Below are 10,802 nucleotides of genomic sequence, written 5' to 3'. Positions count from 1 at the left end.
AGTAAAGAAGTGGGTACCTCTTTCTGGTCTCTAGAGATTGATATATGAATGTTAGATGCTGCTGTATAGCCTACAAAGAAAGTAAGTGCCCCCAAGACAAATGTACTAAAGTAGTGATTGCCTTTAGAAAGCCAAAGGGATAGCCCAGCTATTCTGAATATTACCGAACCTTACTAGTGAAGACCTCATGTTCTAAATAATAAATTACCATTTAATCCTGCTGTCAAAAACAGTAGGTTCACTGCAAAATGTGGGATGACTAACATTTTAAGTCAACACCCAGTATTTGTTTGCTATAACAACCACTACAAACTTAACAGATTAAACAATACCCATTTGTTAGGTCAGAGTCCATGAAGTCAGAATCTGGACATAGTGTGGCTCCTCTAGGTTCTCTCAGGCTGGCACCTTACACAGCCTGATAGCAAGGTGTCAGCTGGCCTGGACTCCTACTTGGAGGTTCTAGGGAAAATCTGCTTCCAAGCTCACTGATTATTTTCTGAATCCAGTCCCTATGTTTTTGGGGTTTGAAAATGAACAAAAGAGACTTAAATCAAAATAGAGTTGGGAAGTTACTAAAGGAGAGCTTTCACATGTGTGCCATTCATTGCAATTTGCAGACCCCAACAGGAAGACGATAAAGTCAGTGAAAAAGGTTACTTTTTCTTTTTCTTGATGATATTATAGGGATCTCTAAATCTCTCCTCTGATCAGTTTTCTTTAGTTAGTACAGCTCCAGTGAATCTGCTAGCTTCTTAGAACTCAGGTGGCAAAAGCAGGAAAATATATTCCTCAATACCTTCAGCATTCTATATGGAGTCCTTTGAAGTCCTTTGAACTCTCAAATACAGAGTTGGGTAAATGTAGTTTTATAGTTGTGAGTATGTGTGTGCAACACAGAATTTATTTTTGTGTTATTATTTATTAACTATTGTATTATTTTTAGTGCAAACAACTATGAACAAACTTTGGCTCCCATCACCTCCCATCAATTTCCCCTGAGGATTTCTGTTCAGAAGGAAAGAGCACCTAAGGCCATGGGTGAGGGCAAATGGGTTTTGTACATTGAGGTTATTAAGAAATTTCTGGTGTCTACATGCAGTTCTAATACTTAAAATTTTTATATATGTATTTTGAGTTAAAAATGAAAATTATTTATAACATGAGTGTGGCAAGAATAGACCTTGGAGGGATGCCAAAAACTGTAGCCCAGCCAATGGCCGAGGCTCTGGTTTCCTGGAACAGTTCATGACAGAAGAGGCAGAGAGGTCTATTTCCTGTGTAGATTAGGTCATTTTTGTGTAATAGTGACAATGAATTGGGAGCAAATGAACAAAATTTCCAGATGGTAAACCCTGGGTTTACTTCAGGTCCTAATGATTCATGGATTCTGAAATAATAACCCAAAGAGTTCCTTCACATTTAGCAAGTTTGTTGTTGCTTTTTGTTTTGATTTTGATCAAAGATGCTTCCTTGGGAGCTCAGAAGCTCAAAGCATGGCCAAAAGTCACAGAGGGTCTTTGACCCATAAGACGCCAGAGGCAAATACCTGCTAGATGCTACTCTATATTTTCTTTCTTATGTTATAAACTGCTACCATTTATCCTGGAACAAGACAACATTCATATACCATATTTTGAGATTAAGTTACTGATTCATTAAGAGGGATAAATTTACATGTGTACAAACATATTTCAAAGTGTGGTAGCATGTGGGTCTGTGGGGTAAAATAGAAGGTCCCAAAATAGGTATCGAAGTCCTGCCTGCTAGGATTGTGATTCATTTATTTGTTGTATCTTTTTTATTTATTTAAAGAAATGGTTTCTTTTGTTAACCATCTCTAAATTCTTCAGATAACTACAGCTTAAAATAATCACTATCATTTCTCAGCTACTTAGGTATAAAAATAAAATCCACATAACAATACAGAAAAGTTCACATTATTATCAATTCAGAACATAATTCACCAAACTGTAAGATTATTTTTATGTGATCAGAAGTAAAATATCACAAATAAGATATTTTATTTATCACCATTAAATGTCTAAATTTTAAACAGATTCTTGGACTGGAGGCTCATATCCATCAACTTGTTCAACGTTAGCACCTGTCTCATCTCCACCAACTTTTCCAGAACTGCTACCTTCACCAAGAAGCTCCTTGAGTTTTCCCAATTCAAGTTTGGGCTTCTTCAGCAGTTTTACTTTTCTAACAAAGACAGCATGGAACAGATAAATAGATTTTCAAGCCTTTTCTATGTCTTTTTCAATGCTGTCTGGAATCATTTTATTGACCACTTCTTTCAAGTCATTTGTCTGCACCTTTCGGGTCATGATTTCCATCCTCTTCTGGATTTGGTGATGCTGAGCATAAGAGATTTTCTGAATCTGATTATTGTAAAATCAACACAAAATAGACAAAGCAAATAACCATCGGTAGCCTTGACATCAACATGAGCTTCAGTCATGGTCTCCACTTCTTGACCAAGGAGCACATTTTGTCACAGGTAAGATACATGCCATGGAAATTAGTCAGGCAGTGTTTGCCCTGAACATGCTCAGTAATTAAGTTGAATTTTCTAAACGCAACTCCATCATTCCGCAGATCAGCTAGGCTCAGTTAAAAACATGATCCTGTAAATGCAATTTTCATTCCCCGAGTTCTGGTGACTATTGTTTGTCCAATATTTCTTACGTTGAACATAGCTGGTGCTTTCACATTATACCAATCTTTCTTAGAAAATGGATCAACCACTTTCTTTTTGGCTCCCTTTTCATCTCCTTTTATAAGGTACTTTTTCTTGCCCACTGCCATGGTGCTGCTCAGAGAGCCAGAAGGGCCTCTTTGTTGTATCTTTGATGTGGCACAGTTCCTGGTTACATCAGAGGCCCATACAAGTTTGCAGGTAGTTATGGTTGGGCAGAAGGGAGGGTTCTTTTTAGACTGATTTAGCCTTTAAGTGATGTGGTAAAAGAAGAAGAAAGTGAATGGAGGAAATAAAATATGTTATAGGGAATATTCTGCAGAGAAATATAGCAATATTATTTTCAGCAGTTTTATGAGCTATAACAAAGGGTATTAAAAGCCAGAAATATTAGTGTAATGTGTATGTGATGTACACTTTAAAACACTACGCAGAAAGCTTATGAATGGATTCTGAGTCTGGGTGTATTTTACTCCAAAGCCCATTCTACACACTGAGCTGTCATTAAAATTTGACTGGATATGCCACCTGGGTGACTTTTGCAAAAGTACAGTGTTTTCAAATATAAAATGATAGATCATCTCAAAAGCTTATTCTACTAGTAAGTCTGAAAACATGATAGCAATTCCCAAGAAATTAAAAGGATTTCACAAGGACATTGGCAAAATCTTTCCCACCTCTTTCAGGCTAAGAAGTAATTTCCCCCAATTTTGTAAAAACATTCACACCCATTTAACTTCAGTTTATGCAAAGTCATTTGGTTGTAAATAAATTAGATGTTTCAACAAGGTTATTTCTTTTAGAAAACAGCATAACAAATAACAGAACAATTGTCACCAGGAATAACTTTTATGGTTTTACTCATTTTAGATTGACTAATTTACTTTCACCCCTCAAGAGGAGTAAGGAACATTGAGCATGGCCTTAATTAAAGTCCTGTATGTGTCATAGTACTTTGACCTTCACTGAAGTCTCCACTCCAGTTACAAGTCTCTAATTGATTTGGCTTGTGCCCACCCTTCCAGGTCACCTCTACCTCTCAGAAGAAGGCTCACTGACCCTCTGGCTGTTCTTTGAATGCTCAAGTCTCCACTGCCCTAGGACCTGCCGATTCTCATTGCTTGAGATGCTTTCCCATAGACATTTTCATGGCTTATTCTCTCACTTTAAATTTAGATCTAGACACAGAAGACTCCTCATTACAGTGAAGTTGTTTGACCAGACCAGCTAAGAGTATGTCCTGTCTTCTCCCACCAACCCTCTTTACCTTGTTTTCTTTACAGCACTTACTCTTATAGCATATTGCACACTTATTTTATACTTATTTTCTCTCCACCCTCAACAAACCCAAACCGAAAGCTGCAAGAGGGCAAGGAACATGCTTATCTTATTTTATCTGTCTAGTCCCAGGACAACCATGACCAAATCAATATCCAATAAAGCTATATTTGCTGTATGAATCAACTGAATGTGAGATTGTCAGTAACTTGTGTTTAATAGCATTGGACTTGAATGAAGCTGTTCATAGAAATGAATACCCAAGCAAAAGATCTTATAAGATTATTATTTTCTCTGTTTGCCTTAAGTAGCAGAATGGAAATTCCTGGGACAGGTTGAGACACAGAAGCTGGCATGAATTTAATTAAAGAAGAGTCATTTTAACTACCAGAGTTATTTTGACCCAGTGTTAATGAAGGAAGACTGATGTCACAGCTGGGGCTGTAGGGCTGCTGCCTGACCATTGTGGCAGGAGCATGTTACACTGAGCTCAGGCTGCTGCTACAGCAGGTGGTGCCACTCCTCTGGGCAACCAGGGCAGCTTCTGCAGGAAGGTCAGCCACATCGCACCACTGATGTGACAACACTGCGGAGCCCTCTCCTCTACAGCAGATCTTCAGGAGGAGAAATGTGTGAGGATGTCTGCATCAGAAATTGGGATAAAACCTGCTTCCTACGGTACCATTATATGCAATGACTAAATGTGTGACTGATAGAGAGATGGAGAGGAGGAAGGCAAGGGAGAGGCAGGATAATGTATGCTCCTTCCCATCCTTTGGTGTCTGTCTCTTCATGTTCACATCTGTACATCCTCCTGGAATGCTTCAGTTACCCTTAGGTGCACTCCTAACACTCAGGCTTACTCTCCTGATTTTGAGAGGATGCTGTGAAGAAAATATTCATTTATATTAATAACATCTTATTTCAAAATGGACTATTTGTCTTTCACATGTTATTGAATGCTTACCATATGACAATCTTTATACTAGAAACTGAGGTCACAAAGTAAAATAAAACATGATTCCTCTTGACCATGTGAAGGCATGTAAATGATGTTATAACTACCATGTAAGATGTATAAGTAGAATGCTACGGGCTCCCTAAGGAGAGGGTGTCAATAATTGGGGGAGTTAGGAAAAGCCTTAGTTAGAAGGTGATATTTAAATTTGAAAGATGAACAAGAATGTTTTTTCAGGCAGAAAAGTCAAGGAAAGGGCATGCCATTACAAGAAAGCAGCATGCATCAAAGCAATGGATTAGATTTTGAACATGGAAAGAATTTTGCTTTGGCTGGAGCATAGGATGTGTGTATCTACTTGGAGGAGCATTATATTATACTAGAAGCCTGGTGCATGAAATTCATGCATTGAGGGGTGTCACTCAGACCAGCCTGCACCCTCTCCATTCTGGGACCCCTCGAGGGATGTCCAACTGCCCAGGCAGTTGAACATACATCTCTCAATCCAGGATTGGATTGAGAGATGTATGTTCAATTGCTCGCCTGCCTTCCTTCCTGATTGCTTCTAATTGCTTCTGCCTGCCAGCCTGATCTCCCCCTAACCACTCCCCTGCCAGCTTGATTGATGCCTAACTACTCCCCTGCCAGCCTGTTTGCCCCTAATTGCCCTCCCCTGCAGGCCTGGTCCCTCCCAACTGCCTTCCCCTGCTGGCCATCTTGTTGTGGCCATCTTATGTCCACATGGGGGAAGCCATCTTTGACCACATGGGGGCAGCCATCTTGTGTGTTGGAGTGATGGTGACTAGCCTTCCACTCTTTCCATCTCAGTGGCTGCCACCATTTCTGTTTGGATTTGTTTACTTGCTATAACTGAAACTTTGTAGCCTTGAGTGGAGGCCTACATCGGCAAGGGTAGGCAGAAAGCTTGGCTTCCTCCATTGCCGGGGAAACCCAAGCCTCCCTCCTGCTCTCTGTGGCTGTAGCCATCTTGGTTGGGTTTATTTGCATATTCACTCCTGATTGGCTGGTTATCATGGCTTGTGGGCATGGCTTATGGGTGTAGTGGAATGATTATTAATTTGCATATTACTCTTTTATTAGATAGGATTAGTGTGTATATCTAATAGTTTGTTCATGAAAACCTCAGCACTTTACATATTGAAGTTCAAAATGCTTAACAGGAAATTAGATGCCTCTACTTGCTGAAAGATAAAATTTAAGTATCTCAGGGCAGAACATCTATGAACCGATTTTCAAGAGCTCATTCAGAAGGTGCTTCAATCCTATTGACCAACCAAGCATCTAGTTGCCATATCTGGGGATAATGCCATCTTTTTATTTTTACTTTTCAAATACTCTGTGAGGCCTTTTAATGGTATTCGCACTCAGAGCCACAGGGAGAAGTATATTTCCAGCATTCTCTTTGTTCCTAGCTTCTTCAGACCTCATAGAGGCTAGAGTGATGCTGAATTAATGGGAGACAAGCAAGCTCAGTGGCAGACAAGTAAGGCTAGCTAGAGTCCTATCATAAAGCTAATATAATGTAATCCTATATAATAAAAGGCTAATATGCAAATAGACCGAACGGCGGAACAACCAGAACAACCAAACAATTGGTCACTATGATATGCACTGACCACTAGGGGGCGTGTGCAGAACATGGTGGGCATCAGCTATGGTGAGATGGTGGAACAGGTGAACGAGGGTGCCAAACCAAGGGAGGGCACTGGTCGCTGTCATTTGGGGGAGCCTCTGGTAGTTACTAAAAATTCTTTGCTCCCATGTACTGTGGTTCTGCCTGGCTCTCACACCTGTTGCTGGTGCCGGCCCTGCTCTCACCCGCTGCTGGTGCCTGATGCTGGTCCCAATTACTCAGCACTTTCAGCAGGTAAGAGTGGTAGCTGTGGCCCTGATCACCCCTGAAGGCTTCTCTACCTCTCTCTGCTCCTTAGGGGCAATTGGGGCAGTAGCCATCACTTGTCTGCACTGACAGTGCTGGCCCTGCTTGCACTCACTGCTGGTGCCAGCCCCAATTGCTCTGTGCCATCAGAGGGTGCAAGTGAGGCCAGTGCTGTCAGTGTGTGGGAGCAGCAGCAGTGGCAGGAGCAGGGCTGCTGGTAAACAGGGGACCAAGGGCCATGGCAGGAGGGCCCGGGTGAGGGCACGGAGGATGGACTGAGACCTGCCCCTGTGCCCACTGCAGCCTCACGGCCCACAGTTCCTTTTAAGGTGCATGAATTTGTGCACTTGGCCCCTAGTAATTAATATCATATCATATCATATCATATCATATCATATCATATATCATATCATATCATATCATATATCATATCATATCATATCATATCTACTTTATCTTAGTATTGGAGAAATTGTTGCATGACTTAATGCAGTGAATGAAGTGATTAACTGTGTTTAATCTTAAATTACCAGAAAACTATCTTCATTAATTTGAAGAAAATAAGGAATAAAAAAAAATGACATTCTCATAATTATGTGAAGTTTGGAAAAAAGGAAATAAAGATAGAAGACAGAGAAACTAATTGCTTTCCAAGCATTTTTCCCCCCTTTAATAGCCAAGTTGTAGTTCTATTTTTACTGATGGGGTGCCCTCTATGTTCCTCCTGCTTACTGGTGGAAGTAGAGTTCTTGGGGAGAGAATATCCTGAGGCCCCCACAGAGAGTGAGATATTGTGGGAAAATTAATTATGTAAAATTAAGGGGGTCATCTTCCCAGGTCCTATCTCCCTCCATCTCACCATAGGAAAAAAAATATTGTTTTCAGCACAGTCAGAATCATGGCCACTGCCCAGAGGTTCCATTAATATTAAAGTCCAGTCCAGTCTAGCATCGGGCTAGCTTAGCTTATGTTCCCAGCTGCAATAATTGAATGTGGGGTCCACATAGCTATGGAGAGAAGATGAAGCAAGGGAGTAAGTGAGAAACAATAGTCCCAGAGTGAACAAGTAAGAGCCAGTGACTGCAAATCTTAGCCTTTCAAGATTTTGTGTACTTGTAGTGGCTCCACCACCCCTAGCCAATCCGTGGTTCTCAGGCTAGACTGACAAGTATCTTCCCTATATCAACCCTACTTCACTGTACTTGCATCCATTTCCCCTTTTATTTAATCCCTCCCCCGAGTAACCTACAGGGATAGACTGGTGGTACCTTGGCGAGTATGAAGTGGCAGCTTCCTGGTGAACATGCATATAATGTCTGGCCTCCCCTTTGCTCTTTCTTTATTATTAACTAGAGGCCCCGTGCATGAGATCGTGCAAGAGGTGTGTGTTCCTCAGCCCAGCCTGCACCCTTTCCAATCTGGGACCCCTTGAGGAATGTCCAACTGCCTAGTAAGATTGGGCCTAAACTGGCAGCCAGACATCCCTCTTATAATCCAGGACTGCTGGCTCCCAACTGCTTGTCTACCTGCCTTCCTAATTGCCCTTGACCACTTCTTCCTGCCATCCTGATCACCCCCTAACCACTCCCCTTCCAGCCTGATTGATGCCTAGGTGCTCCCCTGTCAACCTGATTGCCCCTAACTACCCTACCCTGCAGGCCTGGTCATCTCTAACTGTCATCTCCTGCAACCTGGACCCCCCAAATGCCCTCCTCCCTAGTTCTGATCATCCCTAGCTGTTCTCCCGTGTAGGCCTGTGTCCTGCCCAACTGCCTTTCCCTGCAGGCCTGGTTCCTCCCAACTGCCCTCCCCTGTTGGCCATCTTGTGGTGGCCATCTTGTGTCCACATGGGGGCAGCCATCTTGTGTGTTGAAGTGATGGTCAATTTGCATATTACTCTTTTATTAGGTAGGATACTAGAGGCTCAGTGCACAAATTCATGCTCCAGTGAGGTCCCTTGGCCTGGCCTGTGGGATTGGGCTGAAACCGGCTCTCTGGTATCCCCCAAGGGGTCCTGGATGGTGAGAGGAAGTGGGCCAGGCTGAGAGACCCCATTGGTGCATGTTTGGGGCCAGGGAGAAACTCCTGAGTTTGGGCAGTCAGGGAGGGACTGAGGTAGGTCTCCAGGGCATGTCCAACCCATCTCATTCGGTCCTGATCTGCCGGATCCCAACAGCAAGCTAATCTACTGGTCAGAGCATCTGCTCCCAGGTGGTCAATGCACATCATAGTGACTGGTCGACTGGTCAACTGTCTGCTCCCTGGTGGTCAGTGCATGTCATAGTAAGCAGTTGAGCAGCCTTAGCATATTACTCTTTGATTGGTTGAACAGCCAACCAGATGACTAAACACTTAGCATATTAGGCTTTTATTATATAGGATTATATAGGATAAGCTAGATAATTATGATGATAACACTATGAACATTAATTTCACAATTGTGTTTTATGGTTGTGTTTCCAGAAAGAGAAATAACCTGATAGTCTCCACTTTCATACTTCTCAACCCTCACTTGACAGACTAAAAACAAGTCTGTCTCTGTCAAAATCTGTCATGATTTCTGTGTCAGAGAATTCTAGCCATTTATTGAAGATTTACATTGCCCTTGCATAGTGCAGGGGTTGCTGTGAAGAGGTTGCTCCCTCATGGTCTAACTTTCCCAACCTCTTTCCATCTACATGGAACCATATGACTTAATTCTGTTCAATCGAATATGGGCAAAAGTGAAGTATACCACTTCCAGAATTGGTGCACCCTATCCAATGAATTCTTTTTCTATTTCTTGGCTCGATGAAACCCTCCTGGAGGACCTAAGAAGCCAAATAATGAAAAAAAAAAAACAACAAAAAAAAACCAACAAGAGTATTTACAAACGTTGGCCCCAGAAACACCTCCACCTCTACCCCCACACCACACTACTATCACCAGCACCAACTGGACTTTATGTGAGATTGAAACCACAGAACTTTTAACCACAGAACTTTTCTATTACCACAGCTAATAACATTTTTCTCTTTGCTACTCTGTGGCAACCAGTACCATCTCCTTAGCACATGATGCTGGTGGGCATTTAAATGAGAATGTCTTTAGGTACTTGAAAATTTAGATAAGGAATTCAGAAGGGTCTGCATATTCAGAATTTTGGAGTCATTAGTACATAGGTAGGAGTTGAAAGTATGGATGTGGAAAGAATGTTTGAAGGCAAATGGGTAAAAGGAGAAAGGAAGGTAGAAGTTGAAAAATGAGTAGGAATCTTAGGGAATGTAAAGGCACAGGTCGAGAAAGAGGTAGCAGCAAAATGTGTGGTCAAGAGAATACACTGCATTCCCTCCTAGCAGTCATGAGAATTCAAAGGAAGTAAACTATGTCAAAGTTTGAGATTAAATAATGTTTCACTAAAATATAGAGAACAAAAGTAAACTTGCTGTGCAGTGAGGAATAAAAAGTAGTGAAAGTAAAAACAGACTCTGCAGCTGGTTCTAGAACTGGAGCAATAAGGGGAGGAGACACATGCTTTCGAGGTCAGCAAAATGCAGATGCATTTTAAGTAGGAGGATGAGTTAAACATATTTGTAAGCTGAGACAGGCCAATGAGAGAAGATATATTGAAGATAAAAAAGGAGGTGAACATTAAAAAGGGCTTGAAGGAGACAGGATGGAATGGAAAATCAATGAGGAAAGAAATACATCTGTCTTGTTTAATACTGTGTCCCCAAATTTAGAGTATCCTGGTATTAGAAGGCACTTGAAAAACATTTATTGAAGGAACACAGGAAAAAGAAAGAAAATAAGGGAGAGAAAAATGAAATAAAGAATACAGACAAAGATGTTATCTTTAGAAAAAAAGGCAAGGCAGCCTCCAGTACAGAGGAAAGAAGGAAAACTGGGGAAGATGTAGATAATATAGAAGATGTGATTTATGACTGATGGTTACCATTATCTCTGTGAGATAGGAAGCTACA

General features: G+C 41.4%; 1 pseudogene; it reads right to left on the bottom strand.

Annotated features, from left to right (window-relative positions):
* Window positions 1-2,000: 2,000 nt before the first annotated feature.
* LOC118722638 lies at window positions 2,001-2,814 on the bottom strand (annotated as a pseudogene).
* Between the last annotated feature and the right edge of the window lie 7,988 nt (window positions 2,815-10,802).

The sequence above is a fragment of the Pipistrellus kuhlii genome, unplaced genomic scaffold (assembly GCF_014108245.1).
Source record: "Pipistrellus kuhlii isolate mPipKuh1 unplaced genomic scaffold, mPipKuh1.p scaffold_m20_p_2, whole genome shotgun sequence".
In the NCBI taxonomy this organism is placed as follows: domain Eukaryota; kingdom Metazoa; phylum Chordata; class Mammalia; order Chiroptera; family Vespertilionidae; genus Pipistrellus; species Pipistrellus kuhlii.
Note: the sequence above shows the minus strand (reverse complement) of the source record. Positions and strands in the feature narration are given on the sequence as shown.